The sequence below is a fragment of the Peromyscus leucopus genome, chromosome 2 (assembly GCF_004664715.2).
Source record: "Peromyscus leucopus breed LL Stock chromosome 2, UCI_PerLeu_2.1, whole genome shotgun sequence".
NCBI classification, from domain to species: Eukaryota; Metazoa; Chordata; class Mammalia; order Rodentia; family Cricetidae; genus Peromyscus; species Peromyscus leucopus.
Window position 1 is genome coordinate 133,818,975 of NC_051064.1, and position 16,908 is coordinate 133,835,882.

Here is a 16,908-nt window from a genome sequence, read left to right on the forward strand (position 1 = left end):
CCTGAGCCCCACAGGACTTCCCTTGGCACAACCATCTACCTGCATGGAGATTGCCGGGATAGGATCTGTCTGCTTTGCTCCCCACTCGGCAGGCTTCTAGGTGGATCCAGACCTGTTCTGTTCTCTGCTCCTGGTCCCTGAGCTGGGCTGCATGGCACCTTAGGGCTTGGTTCAGTTTTCGAGAGCTGAGCCTAGCTAGGTCTGTGTTCTATTCAGTATAGCGTTCTCCCTTCACCAAGAACACCCCCAGCCTGTGATTCTCCCCCACCCACCAGCCTCCCCCAGATTCTGCCTGAGCCCCTGGCTGGCCAAGTCCCGGAAGCTGGGAGGGCGGTGGGAGGGGAGGTAAGGTGCTCTGGGTAGCTTAGCAGAGGGTGAGAAAGCCCTCCTGCTGCCTGGCCGCAGGCACCATGGGAAGGTTCTGGCAGGAACCGCCTGCTGGGCTGAGATCACCATGGAGACCTGGCTTGCAGAGGGTCACTGGCAGTGGCTAAGGGCTGGTGGGGGTGGGAGTGAAGGGGATTTATGCAGGATGTGTGCGCTGGGCCTTTGAGGGGAGCAGGCAGAACTGGGGTTCATCACTGTCATTGTGCCAAGTCATTTGCAGCAGCCCACCCTCTCTCTCCAGTAGTTCCCCAGAAGAACTTGGCAACTGTCCTTCACCTGCAGTGAAGCCAGCCTCTGGATTGAGGCTTCTCCGGTGCTTGCTAAACCTGGCACCCCACATACCGAAGTCCCTTCCCTTCATCCCTGCAATGGGTCGTGCTTGTCACCCTAACTGCAGAGAGCTGACGTTCATCCCCGCAGCACCCCTGCTCCTTTGCCGCTTAGCACCCCAACTGTGATACATCTGCCACCTCACAGGCACCCTGGCTCACCTCCCCCCCACCCCCCGTACCCCTTACTGTGGTACAGATCTAGTGTCCCCAGCCCTCAGCCCTCACCCTCCCTCATGCTTCTGGCCTAATCATCAAGATGGGGTGCTCCCTTTTCCCTGCAGGAGCCCACCTGGTATCCGTGGCTCTCTGGGGTGTCCTGGCAAATCCGACCAGAGGACAAAAGTCATCCCTGGGGCTGATTGCCCAGCAGACAGCTGCTGAGGCCGAGTGGAATGCCAATGGGGCCCTGTTGGAGAGGAATGCTAAGAAAGTCCAAAGGGAACGGGGCTTTCTGTCGCCGCCTGGCTCCTGGTGCCGTGGGGGAGGACAGGTGGCACCCAGAGGCGACCTAGGAGGCCGTTAGCACCCCAGCCCTATCCCTGATCCTGGAGGACATAGTCTCACACTTGGCGGTGGGAAGCCAGAATCCCAGCCCCCTGAGAGGCAGGCAGTCTAGTGGCCCAAGGTTCTGGGAATGCCCTAAGCTGGCCCTGTCTTGGCTATCTCTTCCCTTACAGCTACAGAGCTGTAGGTCTGGCAGGGAGGCGGGCAGGCTGGTGGTCTGGATAGAGAAGATAAGTTCCACACGTGTGATCCTGCACACACGATCAGAGCTGTCTAGCAAGAGAAGGTACCGTAGCGGTCATGGGGACTAGGGAGTTTCCAGGCTTCAGGAAGGCAGTGTTCACACCAAACACAGATGGCATTGTGCTGGATGATTTCTTTATTCCTTCATCCAGGCTGACTTCCTCATCACCTCATCCCTCCTAGGAGCAGAACGGATGAGCGGGGCTGGGAAGGGGGGTGGGTTTAAAAGAAATAGAAGCAGTGTTCCACACCTGTGTGGTACTGAGCTGAGGCTCTGCCCTGGTCCCTCTTTCCAACCTTGGAGGTTAGAGGCATCACCAAGCAAGCTCAGTAGTACAACATTTGGAAACTGAGGTTTAGAGAGCCCATCTGGCCCCAGGAAAATAATAAAAGTGACAATTAATTTTAATGTGTGACACATTTGTGTTCAACCTTTCTCTGGCTTAAACGCTGGATTCAGCCACAAACCTAGAGGGTGGTCCCTGCTGTTCTTCTTTGACTTGCTTTTTAAAACAGGGTCTCCTGTCTCCTGCCTCTACCTCGTGAGCACTAGGGTGACATGCTACAGCCACACCTGCTTTGTGCCATGCTGGGAATCAAACCCAGGGCTTCATACGTGTTAGGCAAACACTCTACTAAATGAAATATGTCCCGTGTCTGTTTGGTGGTGTGCGGCAGTCTGGATGCAGCCTAGGTTGACCTCAGACTCAAGAACTTCCTCTCTTAGTCTCCTAAAGTGTTGGAATTACGAGTGTGAGCACCATGTTTGGCTTTCTAGTATCCCTTTCACACTAATGAGTAAAGTAAGCTGGGTGCCATGGCAGGTGCCTTTAAATCTTAGTACCTGGGAGGCAAAGGCAAGTGGATCTCCTAAGTTCAAGGCCAACCAGAGTTCTATGATGAGGCCCTGACACACACACACACACACACAAAGAACCTTCAGTGAGTAAACAGGCTTCAGCTCCTACCCAAAGTCACAGAACTTTTAAATGATGGCACTGGCATGTGAGCTTAGCTATTTCTAACTCCAGAGCCTAGGCTCTCAGGACATCCTGCTTGGGACCCTGACACCCTTCCAGCTCATCTTTCTTTCTTTCTTTCTCTTTTTTTGTTTGTTTTGTTTAGAGTTTTTTTAAGGCAGGGTTTCTCTGTAGCTCAGGCTATCCTGGAACTCATTGTGGACCAGATAGGCCTCGAACTCACAGAGATCCATCTGCTTCTCCGGCCCATCTTTCACTCTTGGTATGATCTTGGGCATTTACAAATGGAGAAGCCACCTGTAATTACAGTTCTCAGGAGGCTAAGGCAGGAGAATCAGGAGCTCAAGCTAGCCTTGGCACACAGTGAGTTTGAGGCTAACCTAGACTACATGAGACTGAACAAAAGTACCATCAAATTAGGACACAGCTTGGAGAAGACAAGGCAGAGCCCCAAAGTCACACGGGGGGCCTGCCTGGAGAAGGAACAATGTTAGCTTCTCCAGAATTTGGGTGGGAACTGAGCCAAGCCTCTTTTTAGCCCCCCTGGCCCTGGAGTTCAGTGTCTGTCTGCTGCTAACTTCTGCCTCTTCTTTTGTGTCTCTTCGCAGCTTTCAGAAAACCAATGCCAAGACCCCTCCCAGCGTCCACATCGTCCTCTGGCAGGAGTGCTGCCCCTCTGCCTCCCACCTGCCCTTTGCACCCCCTGCAGCCCCATGTCCCACCCCCCACCCCCTCCTTGCCCATCTCCTCCACGCAGAAGCCGAAGGTGAGCCCATTCTGCACAAAACCAGCAATTGTAAATACTTTTTAAAATGTACAAAACTTAAAGACAAAACACAGTTTTAGAAAAAGACAAAAAAAAGAGAGAGAGCGAGAGAGCGAGAGAGAGCGTGTGCAAGAGGTTGCGAGCGGGGCTTCGAGGTGTCCAGAACCCCTGCAAGTGTGCACTGAGAAATTTATCTACAGGTTGTTTGACAAAATGAACAATATCCTATTTATTGTATATACTGTTTTATTATAAATTGTGGATTGTATATTGCATTCTGTAAACCTGCTGTGGTCCCGTGGTGTGCAAATTCGCATGGTGGGGGGGAGGGAGAACCTCTTTTGGGAGCTTTTTGTTTCCTTTTTTTTTTCTTTTTCACTCTTTTGGGTTTTATCTTCTGTTGTTGTTGTTGTTTTCTGTTGGCAGGACACACCCAAAGATCCAAGTTTGTATTAAAAAGAAATGAAAAAAAGCAAAAAAAAAAAAAAAAAAAAAAAACAACGTTGTGTCTTGTAAAACAGAGTATGTGAGGGTTGATGGCCTGGTTTCCAGCCATTGGGCCTCCAGGGAAGTTGAAATACCAAGTGTGTTCTGTGTTCCCTACCTCTGAGTTAGCCCATTTGCCTGATATCTGGGTGTCCCCACCCCAAGACTCTGTGCCTCTCCTACCTCTTAAGCACCTCTACCCTACTCTCTAGAGCTTTAAAGATGTCTTTATTTTACTTATGTGTATGAATGTTTTGGCTGCATGTATGTATGTGCATGGCATGTGTGCTTGGTGCCCTTGAAGGTCAAAAAAGGGCATGGGATCCTCTGGAATTCGAGTTACAGACAGTTATAACCTACCTGCCTTGTGGATGCTGGGACTCAAACCCAGGTCCTCTGCAAGAGCAGTAAGTGTTCTCAACTGCACAACCATTGCTCAGCATTCCCCCTATTTCTATCCTAAATCCTCGACCTCCATCCTCTTCCTCTAGATTCCCTCATTTCACCCCAGGTCCCAGGGCAGCACCCCAACTCTATTCATTTGACCTGTCTCCCTGGCCGCTAGGTCTCTGGCTTCTATGGTGTTTCCAAGATGCTAATATTGAATTTATTTTATTGAGGTAGAGTGTCTCTATGTAGCCCCAGCTATCCTGGAGATTGCTGTGTACACCAGGATGGCCTTGAACTCAGAGATCTGCCTGCCTTCCCCTCCCAAACGCTGGGATTACAGGCGTGCGCCACACCCAGCAATATCAGTCTTTGAAACACAAACCCTCAGACTAGAGTACATGACTTCCTTCCATGACTGGGGTAGCCCCTGCGTGTATCTTCCTCCCCAGGTCCTGAGTCTGCCCTATCCCCCCCTCCACACCCCCTCATTTACTGTGATGTACCTATCTGCTTTTGTATAACCTAAGGTTTCCTTCCATCCTGAATTCTAAATGCTAGCCATATGTTTCCTCCCAGCTTTGGTTAACAGAAGAACTAACCAGATTACTTCTTACTCCCTGACCATAGCCGGCCTGACTCTCCATTTCCTTCATTCCACAATGTCCACTTTGGCCTGGTCTTCAGGGTTTTCAGGAGCATGTTTTCCCGTGACCCACTTGACCTTGAAGCTCTGCTGAGTGTGACTTCCCTGTCCCTCTTCCTCAGTGACACTCAGAGTGATGCCAGGCTGTGTTCCATGTGCCTTAGCCTTCCTGCTGCTAGCAGCAAGGTTCATGCCTTGGGGTCATCAGGAGAACTCACTGAGAGGCAAGCATGCCCCCACCTTCCGGATACCCCAGCCTGAAAGAGGCAGAAGGATTCACAGGTCACAGTCCCTGAAAACTGCATCCTCTGCTGGATGTAAAAGCCATCTGCTACCCAGCCCCCTCCACACATCCTCAAGATGCAGACCTTGGCCTAGCCTTCCTGCCTGCTGTGGGGAGACACCACCACTCAAGCTGACAGTCCCCTGTGGAGCTGGAAGTGGGGGCAGGAAGCAGGAAGACCTGCTGAGAGGCCAGGTCAGGGAAGGGGCTTTCCAAAGGAGAAAGCTTTTCAAAAGCCACACCTAGGGTGGCAACAGAAAAATGAGTGATTTCCAAAGCAAGAGAGATGTACAAAGGCCAGAGGTGGGAGAGGATGGCGGGAGGCAGAAGTCTCACCTAGGTAGGCCTAACTTCAGTAGACAGGACATGTGCTTGGGAGAGCCGAGTGGAAGCGCTCTGACAAGGTCACTCTGGAGTGGAGAGGAAATTGGTAGAAAGGGGCTGGGCATCAGAAAAAACCGTGGGGCTGTGAGGCAGGGGGGGTGCCTTGTTTGAGTAGTTCAGTGACAAAATGCTGGCATGGCAGACCCAAGCCCTAGGTTCAATTCCCCACTCCCCAACAAAAAACCAAAATCACCCCAGGACTGCTGGGATAGACCGACCCCAAAGAAGCCCGCTTGCTGCCTGAAGAGAGAAAATGCATGTGTTTAGTGGCTGCTGAGGGCCAGAAAGGGGAGTCTAGCCAGGTGGAGCTGGCAGGGGCGGGGGGCTGGGCTGAACTGGCATCTCTGGCAGTCAGGGTTCAGTTAGAGGGTAAGGCCTGGTGGGGGTTGCTGAGGGCTCCGAGGGGGAGGTGCTGGGGGGGATTATACAATGGAGGGGCTTGCAGCCCCACACAAGATGGATCTCAAGGGGAGGAAGGCAGTGAAAGGCAGCATACGCTGTAACTGAAGGAGCTGGGGTGGGGAGACCCGGGAAGGAAGTAGGAGTTGAGAACAGGGAGGAGGCCCCTTGGCTTGGAGGGAGCAGGGCTCCGAGAAGGGGCTTGCTGAGGACCTCGTGCTCCGTGAGAGAAGAAGACACGAGAGAAGGGTGTCCCAAGGGGGTAGGGTAGTTCAGTGGTAGGGCTCTTGCCTTGCTTACACAAGCCCTGATCACCAGTACAACAAAAAGGAGTGTCTGGGGGGAAGGGGGGGGTGAGGGGCCTCCGGGGCTCTGCTGGGCGGCTGGGGGTGAGGGCTCCAAGGTGTGTTTCGGAGACCAGACTTTAGCTCTGGGGGTGGAAAGTTTTTCAGGCCCTAGGGTCCCTGAGGGAAGGACAAGAGACTCTGCCCAGGTAAGTGAGGTGGTGATGGAGGTCATCCTGTTTTGTTCTATTTTCAGAGGTTGGAGCTTCACCACAGCCAAGGTATCACACCCAATTCCAGAATGCATCAAAACTACATGGTTCCTACCTGGGCCTGATGGTGCTGGCCTTTAGTCCCAGCTACTTGGGAGGATGAGGCAGGAGGATCTTAGGTTCAAGGCCTAGGCTAGAAAGTGAATTCAGAGCCAAATGGGCAGCTGAGCAATACTGACTTAAAAAAAAAAAAAAAAAAAAAAGGTGGTGGGGTGCTGCCAGGATGACTTACCAGTGAAGAGATGCCTTGGTGGCAAGCCTGACTACCTGAGTTCTCGTTCTGGAACCCACATGGTAAAAGGAGAAACTTATTCCCATGAGTTGTCCTCTGGCTTCCACAAACACACGGTGGTATAAATAGATAGAGGCCGGGGAAGTAACTCGGTCTAAAATGCTTGCCACATAAGCATGAAGACCCAAGTTTCATCTCCAGAACACATTTGGGGAGGTGGGGGGTGGGATTCTGGGCATAGTGGTACATGCTTGTCATCCCAGCACTAAGGAGATGGAGACAGGGACAACCTTGGGGCTTGCTCACCAGCCAGTCAGTCCTACTTGGTGAGTTCCAGGCCATTGAGAGATCCTGTCTCCAAAACAAGATGGATAGCGCCTGCAGAGAGACACCTGAAGTTGATGCCTGGCCTCTAGAGGCACATTCGCAAATGTGTGCCCACGTGAATGCACAATGTTAGAAGAGGGTTGGGAATATAATATAGCTCAGGGGTAGAGTGCCTGGCAAGATGGCCTGCGTTCAATAACCAGCACCAAATAAAACAATAGAGACAGTGCCTATGTGGTTTGGACTTAGCCTACCACTGCTAACACTTCTCCAGGGTGTCCATTCTTCAAGGGACTCTGAAATCGAGAAAAGATCCGTCATTTATAGGTGACAAGACAGGTTCTCAGTGACTTGTCCCTGGAGTCACTTGTCCAAGGTCATATGGAAAATGGCAGAAGTAGATCGGCCTGAAGACTGACTCTAAGTCTTTGCTTTTTTTGTACAGACTGCATGAAAAACCAAATCTGTTCAGCACAGGGGACATAGAAGATCACAGTGCTTAGCATGCACGGGGCCAGGGTTTGATCCATAGCATGGGGAGGGGCACTTTAAAAACTACAAATTAGCTGGGCGGTAGTGGTGCATGCCTTTAATCCCAGCACTCGGGAGGCTGAGGCAGGCGGATCTTTGTGAGTTCGAGGCCAGCCTGGTCTACAAAGCGAGATCCAGGAAAGGCGCAAAGCTACACAGAGAAACCCTGTCTCGAAAAACAAAAAAAGCTACAAATTAGTCCAGTCTATAGTAAAAGGTCTTAGACCAAGATACAGCTGATGAGCTGATAAAATTAGAGTGTGTGTGTGTGTGTGTGTGTGTGTGTGTGTGTGCATGCCTGCTTTTCTGAGCACTTTACACATAGACACACGGTTTCCACAACAGTGCCCTGAGGTTTCACTGTAACTGTATCCCATCTTACACACAGGAAGTTCAAGTACAGGGTGGGGTATATATACCTCAGCCAGAGAGCGCTTGCCTAGGAGCATGCACAAGGCCATGGGTTCAATAACAATCATTTGAAAATAATGTTAAGGTTAGGTATGTATCTCAGTTATCGTAGTGTTTCCCTTGCATGTGTGAAACCCTAGTGCATTCGCCTACACCACATAAACAAGGTGTGGTGACATGGCCCTCGGATGCATAGGGAGTTCAAGGTCAGCCCAGGTAATGTGGTCATGGAAAAGAAAAACAGAAACCCAAGCCAGGGAGGTGGCTCAGTGGGTAAACGCCTCTGCCACCAAGGCTGACAGCCGAAGCTCGGTCCCCAGGACCCACACGGTAGAAGGAAAGCCGACTCCTGCAAGTTATCCTCTGACACCTTGGTAAGAACGTACATGCACAAGAAACCCTCAAGTGCAGATATGGAATTTGCCAAGGCCAACCAGTAACTGGTGACACCAGAATTGAGCAATCTAGTGGTTCAGGAGTCTACAATTCACTGTACCGTTAAAAGTGAAAACCCAGCAGCTGGGGTCTTACTCATTAGTAGAGTGCTTGCCTAGCCAAAGCAAGGCCCTGAGTTCAATCTCCAGCATGAAAGAAGAGGCCCCCCAAACGGCTCTAATTGGACCTCTCAAGCCTGTATCACAGTCTCCAATCTACCCACTCAGATCGGTGGTTCTTGACCACGTCTGAGAGAAGCCACACGGAGAACATCAAAATGTTGATGCCTGTGCCCCATGATGGACGGGCTGGTCCATAATACTAGCACTGAGGCGGTTAATGTACTAATGGCTCAGCGGTTAAGAGTACTGACTGCTCTTGCAGAGGACTTGGATTCAATTCCCAGCACCCACATGGCAGCTCACAACTGTCTGAACTCCAGTTCCAGGGGATCAGACACCCTCACACAGATATGCATGCAGGCAAAACACCAATGTACATAAAGAAAATAAATCATTTAAAAAAAAAAAACTAGCACTGAGGAGGTAAGAGCCAAGATGATATCAAGTTCGAGACCACCCTGGACTGTGAGTGAGATCCTGGTTTTTTTGTTTTTCAATAAATAACAAAAAATGCTGGTGGTGGTCAAAACTTGGGGTGGGGTCTGGGCATGGGTTTTCTTTTTTTAAAGCTCCTCGAGTATTCTCAGTGTGCAGCCAGAGTTGATAGTCTCTAGTCTAGCTATTGTACTGAGCGTTCACACATGTATCCACCTGTGCACACACACCCATACTTAACATATATTCCTAAGTGTGTCTACGGTGTTTTTCCTGTGTGTACACTGCAGTGGTCCAGAGCATTCTTCACTCTTGCTTTCCCAGACACTGGCCCAGGAGTCTTATACTTGGTGTTGTCTCTTCCTGTGAATGGTGGGGGTTTGGAACCCCATGAGGATGGACTGGCAGAGCTTTGGACATGAGAGATTTGCTCTTGTGGCTGTGTTCTGCCCGTTGTACAGATGTGAAGAACAGGATGTTGTGGTGCAGAGGCAGGTGGATCTGTCTCTAATTCGAGGGCAGCCTGGTCTATAGAGCAAGCTCCAGGCCAGCCAATGCTACATAGTAAGACCCTGTCACAAAGCACACAAACAGATGTGATAAAGAGAGGCACTCTTATAGTGCTTGCCTGGGTTTGGCTGACTGGCTATGTGTGGTGTGTGTGTGTGTGTGTGTGTGTGTGTGTGTGTGTGTGTAAAGGTGTGCATAATCCAGACCCTGTAAAAATGTGGATAGTGGGGAGGAGTGATAGAAAAGATCTATGCATAAGGTAGGCACCAACCCAGAACACCACAGATCACACACACACACACACACAGCTGTGAGGAGTCTGGGTTCCACTGGAACCAGGAGAGCTATGCTTTGGTATGTGGGGGAGGCGTAGCTGGGGCTGGAAACTGGAGAGTGGGAGGGAGGGAGGAAGGGAGGGAGGCTGGGGAGCCACATCCTTGATCTCTGTTCTGTTTCAGTAGTTCCGGACTTGGTGCTCTGGGTCTCTGTGTGGCTCTGGGTGTCCCTTTCTGTAATGGCAGGATCTTGGCATCTGTTTCTCTTCTGGGTCTTGGGCTAGGAGGCTGATCATGTGACTCTGGGTCTCCACCTCTCCAGTCTACTTGGCTCTGTGTCCCCTCGATGTCTCAGTCTCTGCCTCCATGTCTGCCTCTGTCCTTCCTTGTCCTTGCCAGGTGGGGGGAGGGGCCCAGCACTCAGAGAGCAGGTGTGGGCTCACTCAGGCAGCAGGGAGCGAAGCCCAGGAGGGCCAAGAGCCAGCAGCCTCTGGACACAAGCACACACTCCAGGATACACATTCTGAGTGCTCACAGGAACACACAATGACCTATAAGTACAAGGATGGTTCCTGAGGACTTTCACAGGAACACACACAGGTACAAAACTAAACAGTCACTCCCAGAGCACACAAGGATGCCAGACACAGTGGGTCACATGCAGATCTTAACGACTCACACAGACATGCTTCATAAAAAAAAAAACCCTCAGCCAGAGACAGAGAAAACCCCAGAGCCACAGACCTGCACTGGGACACAACACACACAAAGACACAAATTAGAAAATGCAGGCACACAGGCTCACTCGACACACTCAAAATCACACACTCACCCGGGAATCAGGAGGGAAAAAGCACACAGGGGCCTCAACCCTCAAGGGCAATCAGAGACAGAGGCACACGGAGGGACCCCCGAGGGACCCAGACAGAACAGTCCCAGATACACACTCCTCCCTCAGGGCTCACTTTGGAGTACTTGGGGACACGCCCATAGGTGACGGGAGGTGACAAGGGCCCGAGCGCACCTGGCGCCCTCGGCGCGCCCCCAGGCGCCAGGCGGCCCGAGCGTGCGTGCCCGTGCGTGCATGCGTGCCCGCCCGAGCGCGCCGCCACCACCACCTGTGGGAGGAGAGGTGCGCGCTGCGCCCCGGGCTGCGGTGGGGGGACCGGCGGGGGGGGGGGAGCGGTTGCCATGGCGCGCCGAGCGCGGCCGCATACTAATGGGCGGCCACGGGCACTGCCCCCACAGCTGCCCCCCACTGGCCGCTCTCTCCTCCCACTCCTTCCTCCAGCTTCCGCCGCCACTCGGGCGCGCGCCCTCGGCCCACGCGCTCCACGCGGATCCTGGGCCCTGGGTCCCGGGCCACCACCGTCTCATCTCTGCGGCAATGGGTCCAGCCAGGCCCAAGGGCGATGGCCTGGCCCTGCGGGGCTCCCTGCCTGGGCGGGTGCCGGCACCACCAAGCGGACTTTGCAACAGGAAGCGAGGGTCAGCCTTGGCAATAAGGCGGCCACCCGGAGGGAAGGCAGGACAGGGCGAAAGAAAGGGAGCCCCAGGCCCGGCCGTCTGTCTTCCCATGCGACCTGGTCAACGGCCAACATGGGGGCACCCTTCCCCTGCTTCTAGCGCCTCTCCAAGTCGCGCGTGGCTTTGGGGTAGGGAGTAGTTGGTTACCACCATGGCTAGATAGGTCTTCCATCTCCTAATAGGGCGAGGTGGGAACTGAAGAGGGCCGAGGCCTGGGCCGGAAAGCACACTGGAAGGATTCACACCTCCTGCTGGGGTCCCATCCCCGAGCGGCTCTGACTCCTAACTGCCCTGGGGGTGACCGGAGGCCCTGTGGGGTGGGGGTGCCAGCAAAGAGTTTGCAGGTAGAGGCCGTGAGAAGGGAGCCCGGTGGGGTGGAGGGGAGCCAGGCGGTTGCCTAGCAACCCCACAGCTGTCTGTTGACCTAGAAGAAGCAGCGCTGTCTTGACACAGCTGGTGTTTACATGTAACCGAGGCTCTGGCTTAGCGCTGGCTTGGAGCAGAGCTGAAGCAAGGCCCTGGTGGCAGCCTGGCCCCAACCCTGCCTGTCGTGGGCTCCATGACTGCCTGTGCTCTCTATTGGCTTCTCTCCCATCTCAGGTCTCAAGTCCCACAGAGAAAGAGCAGAAGAAATCTCAGGGCTGGAGGCTTTGGGAAGGGCAGAGGTACGTGCACCCTCACAACCCTGAAGCCTTCGACCCAGAACAGGAAGAGACTAAGAAAAGCAAACCCGGGCTTGAGGTATGGCGGTGGTGAAGAGCACTTGTTGCTCCAGCAGTGGACACAGGAGGTTTGGTTCCCAGCACCCACGTGGCCGCCCACAACTGCCTGTAATTTAAGTTCCAGGAGATCTGACGCCCTCTTCTGGCATGCCTTCGTGTGACAGAGCTAAGAAATGCGCGCATATGCGCTTGTGCGCGCGCACATACACACGGTACACATACACACAAGCAGGCAGAACAGACCCACACTCACATTTAAAAACATGTATCTTTAGAAAAGAGAAGCAGAAGGAAACCACATGCCAGTGCCACAGAGAACACCAGCATACACAGGGACACCTGGTCACAGCCTCTCCAAATCAAAGTGATGGAGGCACATGCCGAGAGGTGGTGTATACCTGTAAACCCTGGCATTTTGGAGGTGGAGGCTGTGAAATCAGGAGTCCATAGTCAGCCTTTGCCGTATGGAGGATTCGAGGCCAGCCTGAACTACATGAGCTCCTGTCACGAAATAAGATGCAAAAAAAAAAAAAAGGGACATAGGAATACAGCCCCTCACAGAAATCCCCTTAGGCATGATGACACCCGCACAAACACAGGAACACAGTCATCAAGTGACTGAGACACAAACACAGCTAGGCCTGCAGATATCTTGACACCAAGGCACTGACCACCCAGCAGACGCACTCAAGCCTGGAGACAGGCGAACAGAAGCCATCCCACGCCAACACCGGCAACTCCCACACACACAGCAGCTCCTAGTGTTTGTAGGTCTGTGCGGTGAAAGACAAAAGCCCGCATACGGAGTCACCCACACGCACACACTAGCACCCACGGAAACACAGCCCACCAAATGTTTACTGATTGCCCACCGTGCCCGAGACAGACAGCGGTGACACCATGACACAGGAAGACACACCCAGGAGCCCTACATATGAAAAGACATGGTCCCCAAAGGACCACAGGCCCTGGCATGTCCCACCTGCACCCACACAAGTACTCAAGGCACAAACATTTGCTAGCGTAGGGTGTGGTGTGGACAGAGTTGAGACTCCTCCTTGCCCACAAGCTCTCTGTAACAGCACGTCTGCCTCCAAGTCAGAAGGTTCTAGTCCCAGGGACAGGGCTGGATGAACTCATGTGTTGGCTGCTGCACCCCTAATCCTCAGCCCTAGGGAGCATACAGTGTCATCAATTCCCTTGGGGGCCCCGATCTGGATGAGGATGCACAACTCTATCCTCTGAAGTCCCAGGACTGACAGAGGAAGCAAGGTCCTGCCCCAAAAGCCTGGAGTCTGATGGACTGTATCTCCCTTGTGGATAGCTTGGGATACCTCAGACACACACACACACACACACACACACACACACACACACACACACATATGAGCTTGTGGTGTGGCAGTACTGTGCCCCGGAGGGCTTCCTGCAAGAGGTGAACTTGGGGTCTGGCTTTGGAACCTAGAACGAACAGGGAAGGATGAATACTGCCTTGAAAAGGGCCTCCTTTCTTTTCCTGCCCCAACCCCTCATCCAGCAGCTCCTCCTCCCCCAGGGCCCAAGGGGCCGGCTGGGGCCCCACAGTCCCATCAGCCCAAGCAGTGAGCAGAAGGAGGAGAGAGGATATTTTTAGCTCCTCTGCCACTGACATTTCGCAGCAGGCGACCTGGGGTGAAGCTGAGTGAGTGCTGAAGGCTGGGAGAAGCCGACAGTGACTTCCCGCCCCCACGCACACGCACACAGCACTGTGCACACACAGCCATGTCCTCAACACCAGCCATGCTCACGTCGTGGCATGGCCTCAGGTATACAGTCCCATGGTGAGACACACACGTGCATCTGAGCACAGGTTTGGTGCCCATGTCACACATGACAGAAACCTCACCTATCTGGACACATACAATAAAGTGTCACTTTACACATCCAGACGCACAGTGGGTATATATTTCTCACACCTAGCCAAACCCATCCTCAGTCATCATCCATTCAAGAAGTACATACTCAGTGCCTACTATGAGCTGGATCCTACTCATTCAAGAGACTGAATGAAACGTTAAAATTGCAGTCTTCATAATCTGAGTCGATGGTCGATGGTAGTGGGAGATTGACAATAAAAAATAAATAAATAAGTCAGGCAGTGGTGGTGCATGCCTTTAACCCCAGCACTCGGGAGGCAAAAGCCAGGCAGATCTGTGAGTTCAAGGCCAGCCTGATCTGCAGATCAAGCTCCAGGACAGGCACCAAAACTACACAGAGAAACCCTGTCTGGGGGGGATGGGGGGAGGAGCCATACATATGTCTGACCTGGCAATTCAGAGCTGTAATCTGAGGCAGGAGGATGGCAAGTTGAAGGCCTGCCTAGGCTACAGAATGTGTTCCCCAGTAGCCTGGGCAATTTAGTGAGACCTCATCTCAACATAAGAAGTCAGAGAATGCTGGGAAGCTAGTGAGAAGACTCAGCAGGTAAAAAGGCACTGACCACCACGTCTGGTGACTGAATTGAGTCCCCAGAACCCACACAGTGAAAGGAGAGAACTACCTCCCCTGATGCCCGAGTGTGCGAGCACGCACACACACACACACACACACACACACACACACACACACTTTGCTGTTGTTGTTGTTTCTGAGACAGGGTCTCTCTATGTAGTCCCGGTTGTCCTAGAACTCACTCCGTAGCCCAGGCTGATCTCATACTCACAGAGATCCACCTGCCTCTGCCTCCCATAGTGCTAGGACTAAAGGAGTTCGCCACCATGCCTTGCCTACATTAAAACAACAGCAAAAAGGACTGCTGTGGTGTAGCTGGTGTAGCTCAGTGATAGAGTGCTTGCTTAGCATGCCCAAGGAGCTACAGTGAATCCACAGAACTCCAAAAGGAAAAGGACCACGGATCCACCTATGACTCAGACCTCCAAAATATACAGCCATGTGTGCGGACAACTCCTTCATATTCAGTACCCTACAAATATGTATGAACTACACTCATAACCCATAGTCAGGAATTATAGAGCAGCCAGTAAAATGGCTAGTGGGTAAAAGCACTTGTGGGACCGTCTGAATACCTGAGCCGGCTCATCCTATCCCAGGGAAGGAGCAGAGAACCAAGACCCAAAGTTATCCTCTGACCTCCATATGGTCTGCAGCGCACAGGCACACACCCAACACACACAATAATAAATAACGTACTCGACAAAAATGTAACGACTCACACAGGCAACACATGTACCTCAGACTCATGTACACCACCATACGCACATACAATTGCATGTTTCACATGTACTCAGGCAGTTCAGGAGACATATAGGCCCAGGCACACACTCACTCTTATAGATGGCTTTCCAAATTACTCGTCTGCATACACAATGCTCAGCACAGAAACAAAGATTCACAGCCCTACACACACACACACACACACACACACACAGCCATTCTTTGCCTGTCACGAACATTCCCAAAGGCTTCCTGCCTCCTTTGCAATCCCAACCTGTTTGTCACATGCTCACACATGCACGCAGAGTCCTTTCAAAGTCCCCACCTCACATACACCTACCCATGACCAGGTTCCAAGAGGCCACACCCCTACTCAGCACATGCCCACGCAGCCCCTGCCCTCTCTCTTGGTGGCAAAGTGTGGTCAGCATACAGCATACGTGTATGCCTGGAGTGCTGCCCTAAGATTCCACCCTTCTGTCCCCAGGACTTAGGGGACACCCCCAAACAGGGTGATGGAAACAGAGTTTGATCTGGAGGCTGATGGTGGAAAGGGAGAAGCCTGCTGCTCAGGTCAGCCCCCTTACTCCTCTGTTCTGTCCTCCGTCCTCCTCCCTCTCTTCTTGAATTCATCTCCCTAGTCCACCCCCACCCTCTAGTAACCTTGGTGCAGAGCCCACGCTCTCTGTTAGAAAGTGTAACAGCCTCTGTGATCAGCAGATGGACTAATAGCAGATAGACACCTCCACATCACTTGAGACAACAATAACAACAAAGTCATTGTCATAACCTGAAGACCTGGCGGGGGGCGGGGGGGGGGCGGGGGAGAAAGAACTAAATGAACCATGAGAAGAGTAAGACGGACTGGCCCATGGACCGCGTGCACTTCATGGCTCCTTTCGAGAAGCCGCCCCGGGTTCCGATGCTGCTCCTGTTGTACGACCCTGGGATGCTGGCCTTGCCTAGTCCTCTTCTGCTTCAGTAAAACAGACAGTGCCAGAGAGTGATTCCTGAGGCGCTGGCGTTCTGAGACTGCAGCAGTTGTATAAGCAGGGGGCAGGGCGGGCGGGCCGGCGGGCGAGGAGCCTGGCTTAAGCCGTAAAAGCCCCCTCCCCAGAGGCTTTCCCTAGCAGCCACCCCCCTCCAGGCCTGCTGGTTTAGGTTAAAGCACCAGAGGCCAACAGCACCCCCTGTTCCCCAATACACATAAACACATGTACTCTTCCAAGATTCAGCCACTTCCTCTGCTCTCTCTGGACCTCCGTATCCAGGCTTGTGTATTTAGGGGCTCGGCTTTGGGCTCTGTGCCATGGAGCCAGTCTATGTGTGCACTGTCTGTCTGTCTGTCCGTCTGCCAACAGCCTTCAGGCGCCAGGAGGGGAGGCAGCAGCAAGGAGGTGGGGGAGGGAAGGAGGTAGCAGCGTTGACAAGTTCCAATGTCTGGCTTTCCCTCCTGGAAACCCCAAGCTGGGCTGCCCCCCCTCTTCCCTTCCTGTCTCTCTCGCTCAAGCACGTCCCTTCTAAGCCCCTCTCTGCAGACACCCCCAGTGGATCCAAGCCCAGATCTGCTGCCAAGAAGGCCGACATTTCTTAGACTTGCCACGTTAAAGGGGCCTGCACAGGCACACACTCCAATCCTCCCACCATGTCCTCCTCCTTTGCACGTTCGGGCAACCTGAAACACACAAAGACGCCACGGTCGGACACAGCGGCCACCTGTGCACACACGAGGCAGGGGCGAATCTGACCTCGGGTGCACAGACAAATATGAACCCAGGCGTGGACTCCCTCCCTTTCCAAGCTCGGCTCACCACA

The 16,908-nt window shown here is 52.9% G+C and overlaps 2 protein-coding genes across 4 annotated transcripts in view; one reads left to right on the plus strand and one right to left on the minus strand.

The window, feature by feature from the left end:
* Ahdc1 (AT-hook DNA binding motif containing 1) overlaps positions 1 to 3,710 on the plus strand; it is a 66,697-nt gene extending 62,987 nt beyond the window's left edge. Inside the window, exon 7 of the mRNA XM_028888119.2 lies at positions 3,055 to 3,710. The gene's annotated coding sequence lies outside the window, so the exon portion shown is untranslated. The remainder of the gene's footprint in view (positions 1 to 3,054) is intronic.
* Sytl1 (synaptotagmin like 1) overlaps positions 1 to 16,908 on the minus strand; it is a 268,723-nt gene that overhangs the window by 88,786 nt on the left and 163,029 nt on the right. The window lies entirely within an intron of this gene.